Genomic DNA, 14,576 nt, shown 5'->3' with positions numbered 1-14,576 from the left:
ATTTGACATATTGAACTCTTCATTTCTTAATATTTCAATTTGGTTGTTCTTTAATATTTCTATTTCTTGGCTGAATTTCTCATTCATGGCATGCATCAATTTCTTTAACACATGTAATTGCTTCTCTGTATTTTTTAGTAATCCTACCATAAGTCCTAGTATTTCTGCATCTTTAAAAATAGTTATTTATTTCATCTGAAAGGCAGAGTAACAGATGGAGGGTACGAAAAAGGAAGAGAGAGAGAGAGAGATCCTCCATCCACTAGTTCAGTCTCCAAATGGCCAAAATGGCTGAGCTAGGCCAGGTTGAAGCCAGGAGCCAGGAGCTGTATCCAGGGCTCCAATGTGTGTGGCAGGGGCCCAAATACTTGGACTGCACTCCACTACTTTTCCAAGGAGATGGATTGGAAATGAAGCAGTCAGGATTGAACTGGCACTTATATGGGATACTGGTATTGCAAGTGGCATCTTAACATGTTATGCTACAATGCCAGCCTATAGTATTTGCAATTTAAGGTTGCGAACTATTAAGCCATGACGTTATCAAATCTGCAGCCTCCACAACCTACAGTGTGTGGTTCAGTTAATGTCCCAGGCTCCTTGCTCAGTTATGCTTTCACCGTTTCCTCTCCCTCTTAGGCCAGGCATGTGGCCCCCAGTGTAGGTTGGGAGAAATTATTGGTTTTTCTGGAATTGATCTGTTGGGTAAGTTCCCAGCCCCAACTCCTGAAGGGCAAGTTGCCAGCCAGACACAGTGTGGCCTTCCCAATCGGTAAGGAGGGAAGAGACACATGTTCTAAAAACAAGAAATGGGGTAGGTGTGAGCCATCAAGGCCTGGGCAATTCTGAGCAGACCATGGAAAGGACACAGGAGTCTTCTGAGATCACCTAATCCTTCCAGTGCCAGCTCCCATTGGGCCCCAGTCCACAGCTGGCCCTGGAGAACAAGGATGCATTGCTGCCTGGAGGAGCTACATTTGAGTCTGGTGAAGTCAGTACACAGCTCAAAGAGCTTGATTTTGTATAAATACACACATGGAGATTAAACAGTTCTCAGTGAGCCCAAAAGGGCTCAACCCTTAAATCAAACAAGAATCCAAATGCCCATAGACATTCCTTTCCAAGGAAATATATCTGCCCCTCCAACCAGCACCATGTATGGGGAGAGACTGGGAGTCATGAGAGACACAGCTCACATCCATCTACATTCATGTTAGCATCAGCATTAGCCAGTGTTCTCTGGGGTGTGTATAACATTCTAACCCAGATGGCACTGGAAGACAAACTAGGCCATGTGCAACCTTCCTGGGTAGTACAACAGAGAGGCAACTAGGATATGGCATCCTCTTTGCTGCCATGCAAGGGCAAGGGGGCAGCTTGACCCTTCTCAACCAAGAAGAAAAAGACAAGTCTCTTAAGCCACCTGGAGCTATGATGAATCATCATGCATGAACACGGCACTTATGAATGTTTCATAAATTGAAAACATCTTCTAAAAAACTCAGTAACTGAAATCATTCTATGGTACTTCCTCAAATATTTAAAACAATTTTTTCTAAGTAAATTGCCCCCTTAAAGCTTGGTAATTTGTTTTCAAAAAAGGATTTCTTTTTAATTTAAAAAAATAGATATAATGGAGCATGCACAATGTGGGAAGAGGAACAAGACAATTACTGATTTTCATTTTGACATGCAAGGGGTGGGCAGGATACAGCCAGGAAGAGAAGAGAACCCCATTTCTCTTGCCCCTTGATCTCATAGTTCAGCTCCCCCCAACCTCAGCTGCACCATCAGGGAACACAGAAGTCAGATTTACAAGAGTGTTTACCTGCACAAATGCAGGGAGCCATGCTCCAGGATACAAGGTACAATCTGTAGACATCATAGAGACACTCCAGAGCAATGCTCAACACCAAGAGCAACCATTGTTCAGCCTAACATCTCCCAGGTCAGGAAGTAGAGGAGTTCAAAGTTGCAAACTGGTCCCTGTGATGCTGCAATCTGCTTCCGTGGTTCACTAAGGAGAACAGGAATTGCTGCTCCTGGGGTTTGCCATCAGGAGCTCCTTGGTTCCAGAGAGTGGATTCTTCTTTTCCAGGAGCTTGTGTGAGATGCCATACAGAGGAGTGACAGTCCTGTTGTGTCCTTATTGGGCTCCTCCTCACCTGACTGCTCCAAGCCCAAGCTCCTGCCAGGCTGTGCTCCATTTGTCCTGCAGGGCAAGCTGTTCTACTGGTTGCACATGCCAGCTAGGAGTTCCAGCTGCCTCCTCTCCATGCAGCTGCCCACTGCTGCCCAGCTGCTCCTGTTAGCTGGAATACTGCAGGGCAGTCCAGGGCAGCATCTTAGGCCTCTGTCTCTACCTTCATAGTGTATTGCTTAGAACTTTTACGTTTTCACTAGTCCAGTTCAGTCTTCTACTCCACTGGGACGCCAAGTTCTGCACTTTGCAGAGAGAGCCGGCACCATTGAATTCAGACACCCAGTCGGGGGAGAGGGCAGGTCTTCATTGGAGCAGCCTGTGCAGGACCTGGAGGGGTCCTCTGAGTATTTTCCCCTTTCTTTGCTGGTCCATGAGCTGTACTCCTTTGGGACATGGTGGGACTCCATGTGTCACTTCCCCACAAGGACACAGGAGCTCCCTGCTGCAGTACAATCACATGTTCTAGGCTCTTGGCCCAGCAGGGCCAGGTTACAGACTCAATGGATGCTGCCTTGCAGGCCTGTGTAGGCCTGCACCCACAGGCAGGGCACATGGGGCAGCGCAGTGTGCTCCCCGGAAGTCACTTCTTGAAAATGTGGCTTCTCAGACTGGGGAGTATGGCCCCAAGTGCCTCCTTTTCTTCTCATCCCCCTACCCCACCTCTTGGCTTCCCCCACTCCTTCTTCTCCCCTCCCCTTCCTCCCCCACCCCCTTCTCCTCCCACACCTCCTCCTCTTGCATTTGCTACTAACCATATTGCCTTTTTGTGTTATGTTTCCATGCATAATTGACTCAAGATATAAATTTTATTTTGTTCCTTATGTGAACATTATTACACGGTCCTTTCTCCTTGCTGTTCTTTTTTGCAGGAGTTTTTTGTTTTTTGTTTTTTGTTTTTTTACTATTTTTGGCTTGAGTGTTCTAAACATGCCTATAATAATTTACTGTAGAAAATAAAGTATCCAGTGATTTTTAAATTAAGAATTTATAATTTATAAATTATAAATACATTTTATAAAATGCACCTTTCATATTTGTTTCTATAAATTAAAATGGGGTAAAAACTTTTTATAATATTAAGCTTTTATTCAAAAACATGATATTTTCCCCTTTTACAATGATATGTGTGTATAAGCTTCTAACATTTTATTTTATTTTAATTTTTTTAGTTAAAATGGGATCTTCTAGTCCATTATATTTTGTAATTGGTGTGTGTTGAAAACACAGACTATTGTTATTTGAGTGTTGATTTTATAAAATGATTCATTAGGTTAGCTTGCTAATTTTAGCTTTTCCAAGATTCTTTTAATTTTTTCTATAACCAAATAATGTTCAACAAAATATTTTTCTCTTCCTCTGAAATTATTATGGTTCTAACTTGATTTTTTCCCTATTTCCATAGTTAATAATCTAATAACAATGAAGACAGTGGCATCTATGTCCAACTCTTAAGTGCTATATAGTTTTGTTTCAAAATTCTTAGTGTATCAATGCTATTATAAAAATAACTTACTTCAGAATACTTTAAATGTACAAAACAAAAATTGTAAAATAATCACATAGTTCCTATATATCCCACACTGGGTTTCCTTACTGCTAACATCTTATACTAGAATGATATATTTGTCACAATCAACATGCACTCATTGAGTTCTCAATTTTTATAGAATTCTGATAGTCTTTCACAATTAGTGAACCATGCCAACTTCCCCAATTTTTTACCCAACTCCCACTATCCCTCCTCCCACTTTCAAATTCTAACACTAACAATTATTTGTTGAGATTGGCGGTCCTACATATGAGGAAGATTTTGTTAACACATAATCTGCCTCTAATTATAGATGCCAACAAAATATCTGATGTTCCTTACTTGAGATAGAGCCTGCATTCTCTTCCTCTGACTCTAAGCTACTATGTGAGTGCCTTGACACAAGATTACACTATAAACAATGTCGTGCCAGTTTCTAGACCTGGCCTCCAATGCAATGGCATCTCTAGGCCTTATTGAAGTAAGCAGACCTACTCTCCTGTGGGCAATGCCTAGAGAAACCTAGAGAGTGAAGTGTGCCCAACTGATTCCCAGCACCCTAGCCTCCTCTGTGACAACACACCAGTTATATGCATAAATTGTCTTAAACCTTCTAGATCAGCTGAGACCCAAGATGAATAACCTAGCATGATCTGTCAATGTCATGAGAAATGGACATATTTTCCAATGAATCAGTGCCTGTATTTTTGACTGACATGTTCATAAGATAATAAAATATCTACTCTTCATATCCAAAGTCTGTCATTTTTGTACATAATCAGATATAACAATATTACTTTCCTTTTTGCCTACTCAATGTAATTGATTACATTAACAGATTTCATATTAAACCAATTTCAGTCTGGATTATTATATATAATTATTTTACTATTTAAAATTATTTCATATTTTGTACTCATTATAATTCATAATTGTTATACTTCATTTTTGGTTTAAGAATTCTTTTTTGATGAAATCTGTTGATTTTTAGACCAAATTTTCCTTCTTTGTCTATAGGTGGATAGTATAAGATCATCTATGCTTCCAAGGGTTTGCAGATTTCTTCTACTTCTTTTTATTATGGAGAGATATTTAGTGTGAAAATGTGGGCTTTTAGGTTTGTTTTATTTACTTGAGAGGCAGAGGGAGAGGGAGAGGGAGACAGGGAGATCTTCAATCTGCTGGTTCACTCCTCAAATGACCACAACAGCCAGGACTGGGACAGGCTAAAACCAGGGATCAGGAGTTTCATCTGAGCCTCCCACATGGGTGTAGGGACCCAGTGACTTGAACCTTCTTCTGCTGCCTTTCTTAGGTCCACTTACAGGGAGCTGTATCAGAAGTGGGGCAGCTGACTAGAACTGGCACCCATATGGAATGCCAGCATTGCATGTGAGTGCTTAACCAGTTATGCCATGTTGCTGGCCCAAAATTGTGGTTATTTTTATCTTATAATTTATAAAATTGTATACCAGCAATTTTCCACCTCAATTTTTAAAGTTAGATTAGCTAAATAATTACTTATTTTTTAAAAAAGGAACTTTGGGTTGTTATTCTAATACTTTATGATTTCTGCTTCATTAAAATTTTCTTTACTATTTATTAATAATGATTTTCTCTTGAATATTGTGTTTTTAGACTTTTGAATTATGTTTTCCTAATACAATTTCATTAAATTTTACTTATAAAGCCATTTGGTGATATGGATTGTTTCTCACTATCTGCTTTAGAAACAACTGAGATATTGCTTTTTAAAAAGGTTTATGTTATGTATTTGAATGACAGAATGACAGAGAAGGAGCAAAAGAGGTCTTCCATTATTTGGTTCACTCTCTAAATGACCACAATTGTCATACTGGACCAGGAATTCCATGTGCATCTCCCATATGGGTGGCAGGTGTCCAAGAATTTGGACCATCTTCCACTGCCTTCCCAAGTGCATTAGCAAGGAGTCAGATCAGGAGCAGAACAGGTGGGACTTGAACCTGCACTCCACTATGGGATCCAGGATTGCAGCAACCTGGTGCACCACAACACTGACTCTTGGATATTATTTTAAGTTATGTTTTCGGTAATAATTTTAAAAAGATTCTATGAAGTGTAGGAATTTTTATATACCATGCCATTGACTCTACCATCTTGCTAACAACTGTACACAGTTGCTGTAAACTGATGGCTTTGTTGTAATGAAAATGTATGCTCTAAATCACAATCCAGATAAAATGACCTATATTTTCCAGGTGTGTATTTTAGGAGACCAATTGTTCTCTTTTATATTTCTTTTTTTTCATTTATTAAACTTTTATTTAATAAATATAAATTTCCAAAATACACCTTATGGGTTACAATGGCTTCCCCCCTCCCATAACTTCCTTCCACCCACAACCCTCCCCTTTCCCACTCCCAATCCCCTTCCAATCACATCAAGATTCATTTTCAATTCTCTTTATATACAGAAGATCAGTTTAGTACATATTAGGTAAATATTTCAACAGTTTGCCCCCCTATAGCAACACAAAGTGAAAAAAACACTGTTGGAGTACTAGTTATAGCTTTAAATAACAGGGTACAGCACATTAAAGACAGAGATCCTACATAATATATTTTTGGAATAGGCAGGGAGCACACTTACTCTGGGGGGAGAGAAAGTTTAATATAAGTGCAGATACTGCAGGGTCAAGGAAGAGTAGGGGATGAAACAGCAGAGGAAACTCTTCCGGAACTAGTGATTCACTGTGGACCTGCGTGGAGAGCGTGGGAGCCCAAGTTCGGGACACCAGCGGCAGACTCAACGCACCAGCGCTGGAACGCGAGGTGAGCCGAACCTCCATAGCCCGAGATACCAGCAGGCAAGCGGAAAGAGGAGGCTAGAGGGAACGAGGCTTGAAACTCCGTGGGGAAAAGTTCACCAGGCTAACTAGAAGAGAGAGAAAAAAAATAAAAAAAGTGACTGATACGGACACAAGTTTCTCTCTCTCCGCTCACCTCTCAAAGGCGAGCAAGACAGAGCAGGCGCCATTTTGGACATACGTCATAAGCAAGGCGACCTCAGGTCTGCACCAGCCCTGAGCCTAGCAGAAAAATCTGACTCTGTGGGGAGGGGTGAAATAACAGGAGATTAGCATCTAACTTGGCAACCCAGTGGGAGACTGCAGGAGAATTGGAGCCCACACTGAGGGCAGCAGAGATTCCCTGTGTGGTCCTTGGGAAAGAGCTTCCGATCTCTGGCTCCTGTGGGTATATCATTTGCCTGCTAACTACCTCCAATTACGTTCAGCTGTGCGGAATTACTTCCCTTTTAAATCAAAAAAAGAAAGAGAGATTTACCACACCTAACCTGGGAGTGTCATCCTTGACACACCCTCAACCCTGAGGAACCAAACACAGCTCTCAGGCCAAACTCATCTCAAGCCTCTAAGGCTCCACTGAAAGCAGACAGTCTACTTAATATAGAGCCATAGTGTAACAAGAAAAAACACCACAGTGAAGAAACCAAATATCTCCAACATGCCAAACAACAAACGCAAAAACCAAGCTAACAAGAACAAGGAAGACACTATGACGCCCCCAAATGAAAAACACACCCCAATTCAAGATTATGAAGATGATGAGATCGAAGAAATGCAAGAAGCGGATCTCAAAAAATTGATAAGAACATTAAGAAGTTCTCAAAAACAAATTCTTGAACTACAGAAATCCTTAATGGACAAGATAGAAAATCTCTCTTGTGAAAATGAAATATTAAGGAGGAATCAAAATGAAATGAAACAACTAGTGGAACAAGAAACTCTGATAGTGACTAGAAATCATAATGAAATGAAGAGTTCAATAGATCAAATGACAAACACATTAGAGAGCCTTAAAAACAGAATGGGTGAAGCAGAAGAGAGAATATCAGACTTAGAAGACAGAGAACAGGAAAGGAAACAGGCAAACCAAAGAAAAGAAGAAGAAATTAGAAATCTAAAAAATATTGTCGGGAATCTACAGGATACTATTAAAAAACCCAACATTCGGGTTCTACGAGTTCCTGAAGGCATGGAGAGGGAGAAAGGATTAGAAGGCATTTTCAGTGAGATACTAGCAGAAAATTTCCCAGGTTTGGAGAAGGACAGAGACATCTTAGTACAGGAAGCTTATAGAACCCCTAATAAACATGACCAAAAGAGATCCTCACCACGACATGTTGTAATCAAACTCACCACAGTGAAACATAAAGAAAAGATCCTAAAATGTGCAAGAGAGAAACGTCAGATCACTCTTAGAGGATCTCCAATTAGACTCACAGCAGACTTCTCATCAGAAACCCTACAAGCTAGAAGGGAATGGCGAGACATAGCCCAGGTACTAAAAGAGAAAAACTGCCAGCCCAGAATACTATATCCTGCAAAGCTCTCATTTGTGAATGAAGGTGAAATTAAGACTTTTCATAGCAAACAGAAACTGAAAGAATTTGTTGCCACTCATCCTGCCCTGCAAAAGATGCTTAAAGATGTGTTACACACAGAAACACAGAAACATGGTCACCAATATGAAAGAAGGTAAAGGAAGGAAACCTCACAGCAAAAGATCACAGGAAGCTCAATTTCTCTTTGACATAGAATTAAAGTCTGATTCTCTGTTAAAGCAATGTGTTAAAGTAATCTATTATGTTCTCTTGATGTCTGTTAAATTCTAATTGTTCAAAAACAGCTGAATTTTTATTTTGAGCTATGGGTTATTTAAATATGTGCTTAATTTCAAAAATTTGAATAATCACCTTGTAACAATGATCAAATTTGGTCTATGTTATGTCATGATTTTAAGAAATCTTATTTCAACCAGATATTTTGGATTTTGAGCCTTCTTGGAATTCTTGACAGGCATTCAAAAAATCAAAGTTTCAAACAATCTGGTCTCTAAAATTTCCAGTAAATCCTGGACTTTGGTTTTTCCAGTTTGGGCCCAACTGAAAAAATCGACGGACCTATGTCTCTCATCTTATAGAGACACCAACTAATCAGTCTATTTGGAGTATATTAGAAGCACTGTCAAGATGTGATGTGGTACCAGACTTTAAGTTTCTATAATGGAAAATGCTATTAATACAAATGTTTGAGAATTAAAAAGTCTAATGATCTTGTGTTACTAGACATGATAGTTATCTTAATGAGAAAGCCCCAGAGGCTTAAAGGGTTAAATACTTGTAAAATCCTACAGGTGCTTTCAAAAATACTGTGAAGTAAGCAAGTGCCTCTTGTTGGTTGATGAGTTTATAATTTTAAACATGGCAACTTAAAGTCTTTTGTCATCCACAGTTATATATGATTTGCTGCTCATAAAACTAAAGCGTTGTTGGTTCTGTGTTTAGCTGTCCTCCTATAGGTTCCTATGGACTTTTTCCAGCCACTTTTATTGTATTCAGTACTTTGGGATGGCTCTGTAAACAGATGAAGCCAATAATGTATTAACAGTACCAACTGAGAGAAAGTATGGTTAACTGAGGTTACTAAAAACAAAAAGCAATTCAAATCAATTGGCAATCTACAAAAAGAGTTAAATATTTTAAAAGCTAGTATTAAAATTGCTATATTGGTCTATTGTGTTATGTTCTATGTGTGTACATATTGTATGTCCACATGGGGAAGTTTTATTAAGAGTTTTATTTTAAATGGCTTATAGATAAGATTGTCCATAAATTTAAGCTGCTAAAATCAATCAAAGATACATTTTAATTTGTCGGACCTGAATCTGTGTATCATATGTTTTAGACTTGTTGGTAGAAAGAAACTAAAAACATTTTAGATGGTTGTGCTTAAGTTTACTGGCTAAACAAACTACACCATGTTAGATATTTAAGAGGTGTTTTCAAATACATGATTCTTAAAATTTATAGAAGGCATTGGACCTTCTGGTAAATGTTTTCTTAAGTTGTTATCTAATGGTTGAAACTGTTTGCTAAGTATTCATGTGATATTGCTATTGTCAGCAAGCGATCTAGGACTTGCTCCCTCATTTCTCTATTCTAAGCCCAACTTGTTCTTTCATGTCTCTATTCTCTTCAAGGTAGGAAACTAATTCTATTATGAAGGAATCTGTAGGATGCACAATTTAATCTTTAGACCTTATAAAAGAGATGGCTAACATTTTTCTGCAATAGCATAGCCAAAATAAGAACTCAAATAATAATCTCATAGCTAGACTCACTTCGCCATCAGCGAAGTATACAGTAAGTAGAAAAAACCTCCCTTTCAGACCAAAGGGAAAGAAAGTTTGAAAGTGAGAATATAATTTTCCTCATGGGCATTGTCTACCTTAGAAAAACTACTACAGAACATGCCTGTGACTATAGACTTGTCGTTCAGGCCACCGAAGATTAGAGATGGGACTTGGGCACTCCCTTGACTTGCATCCTCTGGTCTGCTTTAACACAAACCAGGAGGAAAAGAAAGCTTGGCATCAGAAGCAATGGGTGGCAGGCCTATTAATGGCTGATCTGTACAGTGATCTGCCCTCAAGGAGACCCAACAGGCCAGTCCACTGCAGTGGCTTTCAAAGTGGTAAGCCTGGGCTTCAGCAGAAGTCAGCTTGTGAAGAGCCCTGGCAGCTCTGCCAAGAGTTGGATCACTGGAAATGGACCTGCCCTGGAGTCGAAGGATGCCCAGGTCAGAGCCACAGATCTTATTGGCTCTAAGCTGAAAAGCCCTTCACTCAGCCCAACTTCCAAAGTGACCACTGCAGCTGAGGGGATGGCATGGCATGGTCAGCAACATTGCAGGCAGAACTGTAAATTTCTTGTTAGAGATGCCCCCTGCCTTTACCTGGCCAGCTCTCCTCCCAGGCCAGCTAAGTAATGAAAGTCAACAGAGTGCCTTCCCCTAGGAGGTTCACACCTCCCTTAGGATGTACCCCACGTGAAGAGATAGATAGGTCTGGGCCTCTGAATTTACAAGGCCTAAAGCCCACCAGATTATTATCAAGCCCCTTCTATCAGGTTCTATTTGCCTCTCAATCAGAAAACTTAATTGTAGCTTAGACAGCACCTTTCTTAGCTCCTCTAATAATGACTCTGTCCTTTGTTCTAGGCCCTGTCTAGTGCACTTGGGCCTCATTCCTTTGTAATCATAACCTCTACTCTACCACCAATGGCTCTACTCCCAACATGTGTGTACTGATGTTCCTCTTCCCCACTTAATGCTGTATAATTGTTCAGACCTGGTAAATGCCACTCTTAGGATCATTGGTTACTATCCTCACTCTGTCTTTTATGACCTTGTCTCAATATGATCAGAGTCGGCAAACTTGGAAGGCTTCCATAGCCTTGGCAACTCATGACGACAGCCTAGGATGGTTACTGGCGCCATAAACTAGAGTGTCAATTTGTTGGGTCAACAACAGGAGCCACTGTGCACTTGCTCCTCATGTGGGATCTCTGTCCTTAATGTGCTGTACATTGTGATTTAATGCTATAACTAGTACTCAAACAGTATGTTTCACTTTGTGTTTCTATGTGGGTGCAAACTGTTGAAATCTTTATACTAAATTGATCTTCTGTATGTAAAGAGAATTGAAAATGAATCTTGATGCAAATGGAAGGGGAGAGGGAGCGGGAGAGGGGAGGGTTCCGGGTGGGAGGGAAGTTATGGGGGGGGGGAAGCCATTGTAATCCATAAACTGTACACTGGAAATTTATATTCATTAAATAAAAGTTAAAAAAAATTAATTAATTTTCTATGCCATTTCCAATTTAACACCAGGTTGTTTTTTTTTTTTCATTTCCAATTATCTTTATATACAGAAGATTGATTCAGTATATAATAAGTAAAGATCTCATCAGTTTGTACCCACACAGAAACACAAAGTGTAAAAATACTGTTTCAGTACTAGTTATAGCATCACTGCACATTAGACAACACATTAAGGACAGATCCCACATGGGATGTAAGTACACAGTGACTCCTGTTGCTGACTTAACAATTTGACACTCCTGTTCATGGCATCAGTAATCTCCCTAGGCTCTAGTCATGAGTTGCCAGGGCTATGGAAGCCTTTTATATTTCATCAACTAGTTTACCCCTAAGACAATGACATTCTATAGTTTCAAATCCAAGCTTTTTAAAAATTTATTTATTTATTTGAAACAGTTACAGGGAGAGATCTTCCATCCAAATGGGGCCTGCGGGCCAGGGGGCTGCTGAGCTATGATTGGCTGGTGCCCAGAGGCAGGGCCTGCATGCACCTCGGCAGCAGGCTGCGATTGGCCTCGGATCAGGGCCCGCTGCCAGCATGCAGGAGGTGGGTTAGGGAACCGAGGGAGGAGCCAGGGCTGTGGCCAGGGCTGCAGAAGAGGTGGAGCAGGTAGCTACAGTGGCCCATACTGAACGCCGTGATGAGTGTGGGGAAGGAGGCAGAGGGGGCCAGGGGAGTGGGGACAGCGGCCTCCAGCCCTGTGGTGACAGTGCCAGTGACAGCGGCAGGTTTGGTGGTGGTGACGGTACCAATGTTTTCTGGGGAGCCACAGATCACAGGCAGCAGAGGGCCTATCTGCCTCAGGCAGTGCTGCTAGGACCCCCTGGTCGCCAGGTCCCGCACCCCTGGCAACACGGAATGCAACCTTGGGAACCCCTGCGCTCTCCAGTCCAGTCACATAGACAAGCTGGTGCTGGGAATTCAGGTCCAAATGATACAGATTCAACAGGGATGACCCCAAGGAGGACATCTTTGTTCACTAGACAGCTATTAGAAGAATCAACCCCAGGGAGTTTCTGCACAGCGCTGGCTATGGGGAGCCTGTGGAGCTTGATGTTGTAGAAGAAGAGAAGGACACAGAAGCTGCTAATGTAACTGGGCCCAGAGCGGGCAGGCGCCGGTGAAAGGGCAGCCGCTGTGCCCCAGTCGAAGCAGGTTCCATGATTCATCCCCAGCCTCGCCCAGCTGCTGCGCACCCACGGGGCAGAGGCGCCCTCCACTGGGAAAGAACCTGGCAGTGAAGAGGAGTGAGCTGAAGAGTGTGTGGGGGCCCAGAGGACATGGCCACCACTTGTACCAAGGGCGCCAGGCCTCTGTGCAAGGACCCCGGCCCCCCAGCCAGCAGCAGCCAATAGAGGGCACTGTGGGCTGGAGCCCAAAGACACTGCCCCAGAGCAGGGAGACCAACAGGGAGGTGAGGGGTCCCCAGCTCAGACTTCGGCCCAGACATCACAGGCCCTTCCTTCCCAGGCACCCCAGCAGCCCACAATGGGAGGTGGGGATGGTGAGAACTATTCTAACCAAGGCCAATCTGACGGCTCCTGGCCTGAGCCCCAGCTCTCAGGAAACTGCCTCTACTGCTGGTCCCACAGAGACCTCAGCCCTGGAGACCTAGGCTCCATCAACACTGAGACCCACCACCACCACCATGCTGGAGAGCATACAAGTCAATGGACACCCAGCCACCATCTCCATCTGCCAGTGTTTCCAACTGACTTGTACCACTCTCTGTTTTCCCATAATTCATGATGTGAAAACACCGGCTTTTCCCCTTTCTCTTGAGTCTCAGGAGAGCCAAAGGCAGCAGCCTTTTGCCTGGTTCCCCTCTCCCCTACCAAGGGTTGAAGGAAGGGATCCTTCCTGATTTTCAGAGGTGTCTACTCCCTCCCCTAAATCAGGCTGAGAAGGAACCAGCCAGCTCTTACCTTCTCAGGTTTTCTCTCCCACCTCAGCTTATTTTTTGTTTCCCTCAACCCCCTACCTCAGAAGCCATTTTATGAACTGCTATGTGCCACCAGAGCCTTCAGTAAAAACAAAAGCAGGCCTGCTTATTAAAAAGAAATTGATCCATTTTTAACATATGTCTTTTAGTAAATGCCTACATTGCATAGAGACTGGATAAGGTATTTAAACATGCCTAAAGGATCATTGAGGGCAGGCATTATTCCTTAATTCTCTCTCTTTTTTTTGACAGGCAGAGTGGCCAGTGAGAGAGAGAGAGAGAGAAAGGTCTTCCTTTTGCCATTGTTCACCCTCCAATGGCTGCCGCGGCCGGCATGCTGCGGCCAGCACACCGCGCTGATCCGAAGGCAGGAGCCAGGTGCTTCTCCTGGTCTCCCATGGGGTGCAGGGCCCAAGCACTTGGGCCATCCTCCACTGCACTCCCGGGCCACAGCCGAGAGCTGGCCTGGAAGAGGGGCAACCAGGACAGAATCCGCCGCCCCGACTGGGACTAGAACCCAGTGTGCCAGTGCCGCAAGGTGGAGGATTAGCTTAGTGAGCCTCTGAGCCTCGGCGCCAGCCTCCTTAATTCTCTCAATGCTAATCAACCTTATTTAACATAGCATTGGAAGTATCAGCAAGGGCAATTAGATGTGAAAAATAAATATAGTGCTTCAACTTGGAAAGCAGGAAGTCATGATTTTGTACATGGCAAGGTCTAAATATTGCACCAAAAAGTGTTAGAACTGATAAACTAACTCAGTAAATTTACAGGATAGAAAATCAGCATCCAGAAATCTAGCTTTGTAATGCAACAGTAATAACTTTGCAGAAAGAGAAATCGAGATAGAAATTCTATTCACAATAGGTACAAAATTTTAAATATTTAGGAATAACTAATTTTGGAAGGTGGAAGATATTACAGTAAGATTATAAAACTTTGGTAAAAGGTATCAGCAAGGTCACAAACAAAAGGAAAGATTTTTTTGTTCATGAACTGGAAGAACAAATATTGTTAGGATGTCCATACAATCTAAAGCAATGTGCAGATATAATATCAATGACATTCTCTACAGAATTACAAAAAAGTCCTAAATTCGTGTAGAATCACAAAAGATCCAGAATAGCCAAAGTGAATTCAAGTGAAAAAATAAAACTGGAGGCATCAAAGTACCA

The 14,576-nt window shown here is 41.9% G+C and overlaps 1 long non-coding RNA gene and 1 pseudogene across 1 annotated transcript in view; both read left to right on the top strand.

The window, feature by feature from the left end:
- The window catches only part of LOC133755289 (uncharacterized), a 57,685-nt gene that overhangs the window by 21,086 nt on the left and 22,023 nt on the right, over positions 1 to 14,576 (top strand). The gene's annotated exons all lie outside the window — the stretch shown is intronic.
- LOC133755055 (Y-box-binding protein 2-like) lies at positions 215 to 13,208 on the top strand (annotated as a pseudogene).

Source organism: Lepus europaeus, unplaced genomic scaffold, assembly GCF_033115175.1.
Source record: "Lepus europaeus isolate LE1 unplaced genomic scaffold, mLepTim1.pri SCAFFOLD_3_1, whole genome shotgun sequence".
NCBI classification, from domain to species: domain Eukaryota; kingdom Metazoa; phylum Chordata; class Mammalia; order Lagomorpha; family Leporidae; genus Lepus; species Lepus europaeus.
The sequence above is the reverse complement of the archived record's forward strand: the minus strand, read 5'-3'. Positions and strand labels throughout refer to the sequence as shown.